The sequence below is a fragment of the Rhinichthys klamathensis genome, unplaced genomic scaffold, assembly GCF_029890125.1.
Source record: "Rhinichthys klamathensis goyatoka isolate OS25496 unplaced genomic scaffold, OSU_Roscu_1.1 h1tg000406l_1, whole genome shotgun sequence".
In the NCBI taxonomy this organism is placed as follows: domain Eukaryota; kingdom Metazoa; phylum Chordata; class Actinopteri; order Cypriniformes; family Leuciscidae; genus Rhinichthys; species Rhinichthys klamathensis.
Window position 1 is genome coordinate 1088159 of NW_026606907.1, and position 10798 is coordinate 1098956.

Genomic DNA, 10798 nt, shown 5'->3' on the forward strand with positions numbered 1-10798 from the left:
TTCACTGAGTCACCGAAGAGGCCAGCAGTCGACAGCGGCGCGTCCAGAAGGAAGGATTTTACTCTCTCTTACATGTTAGACAGATTCAACCATAAGTGCCTCTCCGTGGCCACCAGGGCTGCCATAGAACGGCCGACTGACCTGGCCGTCTCCTTGGTGGCACGGAGAGAGAGATCGGCTGCCTGACGCAATTCTCTAATAACATCAGCACTTATTTCCTCCCCCTCACTAATGTCTTGTAATAAATCTGCCTGATAGGCTTGTAAGATTGACATGGTGTGAAGACATGAAGCTGCTTGTCCCGCCGCCGAGTAAGCTTTGCCCACCAAAGCCGAGGTGTTATTTAATGGCTTGGTGGGCAACGCCGGTGTCTTAAAGGACGATGCTGTGTCAGGAGAAAGATGGCTCGCCAAAACTTCCTCCGCCTTAGGCATCGCCCCATAACCATATAACTTTGACCCAGAAATATTTGAATAAATAGAGGTCTGCTGAGTAAAAATTCTAGCAGAGACCGGTCTATTCCACGATCTCGACACCTCGGTGTGGAGATCAGAAAAGAACGGTAGACACCGGCGTGGAGGTGCAGCGCGAGATGGCAAAAATCTCTCATCCAACTTGCTTTTTAATCTAGACTCCTATCTATCAGCTGGCCACTCAATGCTTGATTTTTCAACTGCACGAGTCAACACCTCCATAAGCTCCTCACTAGCAGGAGACTGAAGTGACGAGTCCCCAGTCTCTGCTGTATCCACACTTTCAACATCCAGTTCCTCAGAACTGGATAGCTAAAGTGATGGAGCCTCAGCCCGGGGGGAAGAAACCACCGCGCGTGCTTCCACACCCGGATCTGAGGCGCTGGATCTACCAGGTAAGGGCTGAGATAAGGCAGAGCCCGTCTCAATCCCCGCTGATAGATCCATTTGCGAACCCCACGATTGAAGCCTCCGCTGTGCCTCGGCAGCAGTGGGACCCGAACCGCAAGGGAGCGCGCACCGAATCACTCTCCTCGAAGAGGGCTCGGCGGGAGCGGAGCGTTTTCATTGACATACGCTCGCAATGCTCGCAATCAGCTCCCTCGAGAGCTGACTGGGCATGCTGCACTCCCATACAAACAACACACAGATCGTGAGTGTCCCCACCCGTGATATAACGTGGGCAGGGATGAACACACTTTCTGAACTGCTGTTCGCTTGCCATATTATGTATATATTGTCTCTTTATAGTTTTTTTTATATGTGAAAAACTCCTGCCTAGCAATTTCTAAGGACAGACAAAAACACTTTGAGACACAGACTGATATATTTCACACACAGAGCGCTTGCTGAAGACTTCAGAAGCTGATGCGCTTGTGTTTTGGGGTGCTTATATAGTTTCCTGGTCGATGACGTCACCTGCCTATGATGTTCCGTCTCGCCATTGGACTGATTTCATACGTGCTTCATGACGCACTCACGCAGGGGCGTTCCCAAAGCATTGTCACGCAGCTCGAGTTCCCTGATAGGGAACTCCAGCTCACCATCGGTGTCGCCAAACTGCTCCATCTCCAAAACACTCGTACGCATGGGTCAGAGTTTGTGTTCAGGTGCGCAAATTTTCCCGTCATGTTTGTTTTTATAAATCACAACTTATGCGTCGGAAGCCGTACGCCTCTTTCAGGGCTTGTTTTGTGCGTATGCAACGGTTATAAATCAGGCCCCAGGTGTAAACGGGAACGTGTCTCCATTAACTAGTGATCCAATCAGCCAAAACGCATCTTAATACCAGCTGTAAACAGGGCCAAAATGTCAGTGATGGTCTGTGGAAGCATGCATGATTGTTTGTATTCTTGTATATTCTATATGCATCTTTGTGTGTTTCATGGAGGGATGCACCGAATCCAGATTTGTGGGGTTCGGCCGAATACCGAATCCACTGGTTAAGATTCTGCTGAATCCAAAACCGAATACCGAATCCTACTCTCATCCTCAGTCCATTAACAAAGTAAACACATTAATGAAGTAAACAACGTGGATTTTTCATTTTATTTTATTTTAACTGTTAAAAAAGAAAGAAAAAAAAAGAATAAGCAACATTATGCATTTTAACAGCGGCGATGATGTGTATTGTTTAGAGTCCTTGCCACCATGAGACAAATTGGCATTGCAAATTAAACATGTAGCTCGACATGTCTTGAATTGCCTTCTTTTGACTCAAATTACTGCCAAACAACACTTTTTCTGTTCAAAAGTTACATTTTCACTTTCTCACAGCCTACTGCAACGGTCCACCTACTGTAACGAGTGGAAATAAGATGTGTCCCCTTTAAGAGCTGCGCGCTCCCTATTGAACTGTCTCCAGTCTGTATTGTATGTGCTGTGCCGTACGTTTTCTTTGAAGTATTGTACTTCGCTACATTTTAAATCATATCCGTTACTGAGTAAAAAATAATAATACAAGAAGAAAAGAAAAAAAAACACTCCGGAAACTACTGCATTGATTGAAGGGCGGGAGAACAAACGCGCAAAAAAAGGTGACGTAAACACAGCTGAAGCTGAAACCGAAGCGCCAAGCGAATGATGGGCAGTATGAAAATACTTTGTCGAAAAAAAGCGTGGTTGTCCTCAAGGATAGATATCCAATTTGCAAAAAATGTGGACGCAAAGTGGCTGCAAAAGGAGGATATAGGACACCATCCCTCCTGCAGATAAAGGTATGTCCCGATTTACGTGATGCAGAGGGAACCCCGGAATCCAGTCATGAAAATGAAATTTACATAACGCATATGTCACGTAAAACACGTAAAACACGCAAAATAATGGATGGATGAATACATGGAAAGTAGAACTGTGCAATAAATCCAATCGCGACATGGTCTGTGAATATTTAAGCTAAGCACAAAAATACTGCATGTAAATATAACCCTATTTGTTCTGCTGAGCTGCGCCGCTTTGTCTACTACATACTCAAGTACGCGTGACATTCAGAGTCTCACAAACAATAGAGGGTATGCGCATGACGTCACCGTCGGCCGGAGTGAATGAGGTCACGCCCACAAGTGGCAAAAAGACTGAGCGGCAGCATTTGTTTTCAGCGTGAACGCCGTGAAAATCACACAAAACACATCTAAAACGGGAAAGAGCTTTGCGATTGACTGTACAACTAGATTTGACCAGAAATCTGAGGTACTGTATATTTTTACAGACTGCAAAAAGCTACAGAACAGACTATATTCTGCATAATTGGATGTTTTTAAATAAACACTGACAAAAAACTATACAAGTTTTAGGGCTGGACGATATGATGATATACAGTATAACATTAATGTAAGTGATCACTCGGATTTAGACCTATCTATATTGTATTTATATAAAACGTTTACAGGCAAATTGTCTTCATTTATTTCCCCGGCGTCGAAATCAGGCACATATAAATGTCATGAAACACGATTCCTGGCTGCATGTCAATATCCATGGATCACTGGATCTTTGATAAGTTGTAAGGAACACTATATCGAGTCCAACTTTTAGTTTAAACTGATAATAGTTTGTTTTACTCGCGTTAACGCAGTTTCCCCTATTAACCCCAGTCACGCAGCAGCTCTTCTGCCACTCAGTCCCGCTGAGGGGGGCGTGTTCCGGCGGGGAAGTGACGTTAATGCATTCCCTCTATAGGCTTTATGCACAGCTTCACTACTTCCTGAACTTCAGCCAGCCCTTTGTTTCCTGTCTGTCATTATTGGACAAACTGATTAATCCAGGTGTGCCTGATTATTGCTACTGTGCATCCCTAGTTTCAAATCACCCTTAAATGTGTGCACAAGTTAAATGCGTACTTCCACTGTTCCCAGAGTTTCCAGTCTCTCTGAACACTCGAGAGGAGTTAGTCAAGTACCTGACCAGTGTGATATTCATAACTTCAGCACAACATGCTGCTGTCAACTTTGGACAGGTGAGATTACACACTTTCATATCATATGCAGGAGAGTTAAAAATTGCTAGGCAACATTATGGATAATATCTATAAGATAAAATCTGAGTAAACTTTTATGTTGCAGTTTGACTGGTATGGCTGGATCCCCAACAGTCCTTCCACCATGCGCATGCCGCCTCCCGACCAGAAGGGCAAAGTGGACATGAAGTATATCATGGAGAGTCTGCCTGATCGTGGACGTTCCAGCAAGGCTCTAGGAACAGTTTGGGCCCTCAGTCGCTTCCAGGAGAATGAGGTTTGTTGTCTGATTTGATTAGTTTAAAATATGCTACGCTATTTGAAATAACAGCCATTTCGAGCTGCGCCTGCAATTTCGCAACTCTGTCGCATCTCTCTGCCGCTCTGCCTCCCGCTCACACACACACACACACACACACACACACGGCGCCGCCCTTCCACTCACGTCACTTTTTTAAAATCCCCTACAGCGCGAAACATGAGTCCCGCAAACGCGGCGCCGAGGAGCTTGTATGTAATCGGAGGACAAATGGCTCCTTAGTTTCGAAATGGTTTGGGCACAAGGTGATCGCGTTGAAAATAAAGGCGTTAGTCTAGCGTTAGAAGCTCATTTGAAACATTGGCTCATTTAAAGGGGTGGTTTACTGCTTTTTTTCTTTGCATGATATGGGGTGCAATATAACATGTCTTCGTGTGTTATTTTTTTTTTTTAAGCCCTATTTTTCATAAATTTCACCTTTATTGTAAGCCGTTTTCTCCTCTGTCATTTGAACGACCGGTTGACATCCTGATTCTATGAAACCACTCCCTCAGAAACAGGCAGTGGGCTCAGATTAGTTAGTTGGGCCGGTGTGTTGTGATTGGCTAAACTGCGTAGTGCACGTTGTCCGGAAACTTCACGCCCATTACCTTAACGGGTGAAAGTTGCATGTGCTCGGTCAAATGTAAATAATGGTGTATCAGTTTGAGCCAGAATCAGACCCAGAAAGTGGCAATGAAGAGAGTCAAGCAGAACCTCCCCAAACACGGCTCTTACGAAACATTTCTCAATGGTGCATTTTTTTATTATTCTATTCTACTATTATTATATAAGAATTTCGATACGCTGTTACTTGATGCTACTGCTGCTTTTAAGCTTTTGAGATATGGTTTTCTCCTGATTAAACATTTAATATAACTGAATAAATGTAACTGAGTAATACCGTTTTTTAAAGTTATTGTTTTATCAATATAATGAACAACCGTTTATCTATTCAGCTGAAGTTTGCTGTTGCGATTACATATCATTTTTTTAACTTTATACACGTTTGTCTTATACACACAAAATAGCATCGAACTAACTGGCTACTATAAAGAAACAGCGTTGCATTGAGGTAATTTTTCGATTTGATCAAGAACATAAACCAAAGTATACATGGAAAATACATTTACAAAATTAGTACATAATTACAAATTCAGGTCCAAAATGTTTGTACGCGTTTATCATAGACACACGAAATAGCATAACTAAGTGGCTACTAAAGCCAGCGCTGGCATTTGTTTACGTCCTTGATAAAACTAAAACATTACGTCTGAAATTATACATGCAAATACATTTAAAATGATTAAGTCTTAATTACAGGTTGTGGCCCAACAACTGCTGCCTCTGGTTTTAAAGTTGGAACTGCTTCATGTTTTAGTAACAGTTTCTTGTTGAATCCGGCATTGAATTCGTGGAGATTCTGGAAGCTGTCTTCCGTAAAATGCACAGCACAGAGAGCTAAATTACGATTGTAATTTTCAGGAACATAACCAAACATAAATTTTAGCCATTGTTGACGAACTACAGCGTCCGTAGGAAGCCCGAACACAGAAGACCTGACAGCTGCGTGAAAATAACACACTTTCGACGGCATGCCTACTGCTCTCCACTATAACTCTTCGACAAAGCCGCAGAAATATGGCCATGCCCTTTTTTGTGTATTCCGGAGGGAGGGTTGATGTAAATTTATGGGTTAGTTACGTATAAAACCCGGGAAGTATCTCGTTGTAGTCCCATTCGAGTCGTTTTTGTAGGCATTAAACTTCCTGATTTTTAAAAGACGATATCTCTTCTTACGTTGAACTTTCAGCGCAGCAACTTTGCAGATACTGTTCATGCACCAACAGCAACATTACACACTATTTAAAATGAAAAAAGTGAAATCACAATCAACCACCCCTTTAAGAAAATGACAGCTCCGAAGAGACGCCGCTTTAGTTTGAGGTAGTGCTAACAATAATAAAGAAAGATGATGATCATCATCACCTTATCTGTTACCACTGAAATGTAGATGTAATGTATTTCCAAATCTAAGCCCATCTTTAATGGTAAATGGTAAATGGACTGCATTTATATAGCGCTTTCACAGACCCAATGGCCACCAAAGCGCTTTACAATTTGCCTCACAATCACCCATTTACTCACTCATTCATACACCGACGGGCGACGACAGCCATGCAAGGGGCCATCCAGCTCGTCGGGAGCAGCTGGGGTTAGGTGTCTTGCTCATGGACACCTCGACACTTGGTCAGGTGGAACCGAGGATTGAACCACCAACCTTCCGGTTTGTAGACAACCCACATGAACCACTGAGCCACTGCCGCCAATCTAAGCCCATCTTATGCGGAATGTTGCCTAATAGACTGCAACACGATAAAACCAATGAATAAAACAGGCACCTTCAGAATGCGTAAAAGAGGCACCGGCCAAGGCAGGTCTAACTCTCTCACTGTGTGCCTTCTAATAACGGACAGAACAACTCTTTTGTATAATTATTATTATTTTTTTTTTATTTTTTTTAAAGACAAGTGTAGAAAGCCCTCACCGCTTACAGAGTCAAGGGGCAGCATTTCTTTTTCAATCATTCCGCATATCTTTTGGGTAATAGTATCTGAGCGCTGTTTGTCACATTTCCTACCAGCTAGCATAGATGACACGGTAGGTTGGCTTTGGCTACCTTTCTCACCAGGAGAGGCTTGCGGGTGTCGCATTTTCAGGTGATACATCATAGATGATGTGCTACTACTGTATTTAAGCACTGTATCACACAAGTTGCAACTTACATCTGTGTCATTCTTTTTGGTGAAATGGTCCCACACACTACTTTTCTTTGCACGCGTCATCCTGTCGTCTGCCCTGGCTCTAACCGAGTGTTTTAGCCTGTAGCCTTTACTTTTCGCAAACCTTGTGAGCGCGCGAACCCAAACGCTGTGACCTCACGCCAAATGTTTTTATTGGTTTATTAAGTACAAACTGTGAAAAATTGAGTGTGAGGGATTTGTTCACTTCACACAAAAATATCTTGGAATGAGATGGGTAACTGTAGTAGCGTTTAGTCCACTGTCTATAATAGCCTAATTTAGAGATCACCTTTTTTCTTTTTTTTAACCGACTACCGACAACTTTGATCGGTTAACGTTGATACGGTCAACCATCGGTCAAACGGTCATCGGTTAACATCCCTAGGCAGCAGTCTAGTCTAAATTAGTGTGACATGACAAACAATGAACATGTTACTAGCTGAAGGTACAGAGCATCAAAGTATGAGTTATATAGTCCAAATACATTTTAAATTATTCTTATTGTTGTAGATTGTTTGCTTGCTACAGTGTATATTTTCTGCGGCACTGCCAACGTACAAATATTTTCAGTCAGGTAGTGCAATTAATTTAACTGACCCTTTGCTAAGTCCCACATTAAAAAGTCATCGTGTTTGGGGGGTAACAGAATATTTATCTATTCACTTAATTGTGTTACGCATTTAAAATATTAAATATTAGGTGCTCTGATCTGTTATAGTCCAGTATACAGTAAATCATAATAATAAGTGGCTGTTCATTGCACACCGCAATTTTAGTCTGCATGCAAAGAAGAAGGCAGCAAAAAACTGAGAATGAAACGTCTAGTAGTAGATTAAATATAATGTGCCACATTCACACTTTTATATCCACACATTTTAAAATTCAAAACAGTGTTGAATAAGTAATTCAAATGTTACAAATTACATTTTACGCAAATTATTCTGTGTATTCTGTAGTGCAATACATTTCTTCCAATCCTAACAGGCAAGCTTTTGCTCTTCGTCAGTAAATGGACGTCCTGTGTGTTTGGATATATTTAAACTAAATGATCTAAAAGTTATAGAAGAGATCATTTATCCTGTTTCTGGAGCACATATAACACTGACAATTAATTTGTTAAGTTTTGATTAAGGTCACAGACGGGATAGTAAGAAAACTGTTCCCAGGATTGTGATTATGTAGTAGTAAAATTAGAAAGAGTTCTGTTCACTCACACTAATGTTATCAGCTCTCTGTAACACATTTCCACCTTCAACTTAAAAACGTATTAATTGGCTGTACAAGTCAGATAAACTCGTTATTTAAAATCTTGAATTAAAAAAAAATGTGTTGAATCTTGTACAACTTATAAAATTAGGCTGAAATTGGTTAAATTAATGGAAAATATATATGACTTATTGATCATAATATTTTGCAGTGGTGTAATCGGCTTCTCTCTGTTCAGCTGAATGTAAAAAGCATTTGCACTAATTCTGATCTCTGCTGATCTGCAGTTCTCAATCATGTTACCGCATTATTTTACAAGTTCCTTAAAGAAACACTGCAAATAAAAATGCTTTGCAATGTCAGACTTAATTCCGAGAATAATATCATTCAGTTTTCTCCTTTTCGATGAAAATCGTGCTGTTAATGAAAATTCCTAATTCTTTGTTTGTTTTATAAGCTTGTCTGGGTGATTGATAGTAACCAAGGGGGCGGAGCTTAGAGAAGGGTCAGTTTACCTTGTAAAAAGAAAGAAAGATGTTGTTCTGCTTTCTGAAGAACTTTCTTTTCCCCCAGCGGTTCTTAGGCATGTACCCAGAGATGTGCTTCACAGAGGAACCAGTGAAGGAAGCCATAAAGACTTTCGGCAAGAAACTAGATGAGGTGACTAATGAAATCAAGAGCCGGAATGAGGGATTAACATTTGATTATTGTTATTTGTCCCCAGACAAAATCCCAAACAGTGTTGCAATTTGAGAAAATATTTTGCCAGGCCTATATATAGTGTTTATGGCCAATGTGTGCTTGACCTATAAGAGAGAAGAACAGCTCTACTTAAAATATTAAGTATTGTAAAACACAGAGCATTCTGCCTTTTGATTTTGATTATTAATTTTGACAAGCGTTTGATTAACACTTCTTGTATTTGACACTTTTGCTGTGAAGTAAGGGATATTACTTTGTAATGCCATCTATGCACGTGTGTATCTTATCTGGGTGATTGTTAATCCATTTATTTATTGTCTTTCTCATTTCTTATTAATTATTGTCATATACACATATGCATATTCATATATCCCTACTATGGTATTCATTTACTCATCTTTTGATTCATTTATTCATATTCTTTAATATTCAAATGATCTTTTGTTTGTAGTCTATTTTAGATAAGCATTTGACTTATTTTTACCTTAAGATTGAGATCTTAGATCTATATTGATTTTGCGTTGATTATCTTGTATACACATGCAAGAAGTTTCATGAATCCTGTAAAGGAAATGTTTTAGATTGTGAACATCTCTGACAGCACTTCAAATGGTTCTTACATTTGCTTTTCTTTTTTTCCACTGGGAGCTCTCATAATAAAAAAAAGCTTTAAAAAATAAAGAGAAATAATGTTTTCAATTACATCTTCTATCGAGTGATTTTTTTCTTTGTGATATCTTGAAAACCGTTTTCTTTTTTATCATAACAAAATTATTTTTTAAAATATAAAATCTTTGCCATTTTATAAATGTTACTGTACGTGTTTACTGTAGCTTTAGCAGTGAATTACACCAGGCTAGATGTGCACTCATTTTGTCTGTTCAGCTAAAGTATATATGCCTGCCATGTTTTAAAAAAAATACTATAATTGAATTCACTGCTGGATGAGTGGGAGGGAACTTTGGTGTATTTTTTTTTGTTACTTGAATAAAATAAAAATATTTTAAAACATTTAAAAAGGTACACTTAAAGGTGACATATTATGCCCCTTTTCACAGAAGTCTCCTGGTTTCCTGGAGGCAGCGCAATGACCTGGTGCCTCCTTGATCATTGATGTAATATACTGCCGACATATTGTCGGTCCTTACAAGGACATGCTTGTCGTGTAGGAATGGAATCAAGTGTCTCAAAGACAGATAGGGCTGGGTATCGTAACAAAATGTTCGGTACCGATACCGATACCGATACCTTGACTTCGATACCGGTTCCTGAACGATACTTTTTTCGATACCAATTTTATGTAACCAGGTTTTACAATATAACATTACCTAATTTTTTTTTCAGTTTGTTGACTTTTTTACACTCATATTTTGAGTATGTAAAAAAGCACCAATGCTAAAGTTTTCTATGTTTCCTAATCATTTAACAACATGTATTCTTTACTTCAATGAGCTCATTGTTTCTGCTTTAACTTAATGCATTAATTAACGATGAAACTGAATGAAAATTAATTGAAATGCATTACACTGTCACCTCTGATAACAGATCACTCTAAATTGTAATTTAGACATGCATTTTCTGTAAAGCTGCTTTGAAACGATATGTATTGTGAAAAATGCTATACAAATAAATGTGAATTAAATTAAATATAGGCTACTGGGGGGCGGGATATATACCTGCACGTGAAGCTTGCCGCAAAGCACTGGCAAACGTAGCCTAATGATTATGGATGTGGAAACAATAGCAAGGAGATATTTTAATTGTTTATTAATGAACAAGTGTTTACTAATGGTGTGTTCACACCGAACGCGAATTTAATTATTTGTGCGAGTAGATTACATACATAGTCAATGCAAAGACG

The 10798-nt window shown here is 39.8% G+C and overlaps 1 pseudogene; it reads left to right on the plus strand.

The window, feature by feature from the left end:
• The window catches only part of LOC130070435 (polyunsaturated fatty acid 5-lipoxygenase-like), a 169934-nt pseudogene extending 160885 nt beyond the window's left edge, over window positions 1–9049 (plus strand).
• Window positions 9050–10798: the final 1749 nt, after the last annotated feature.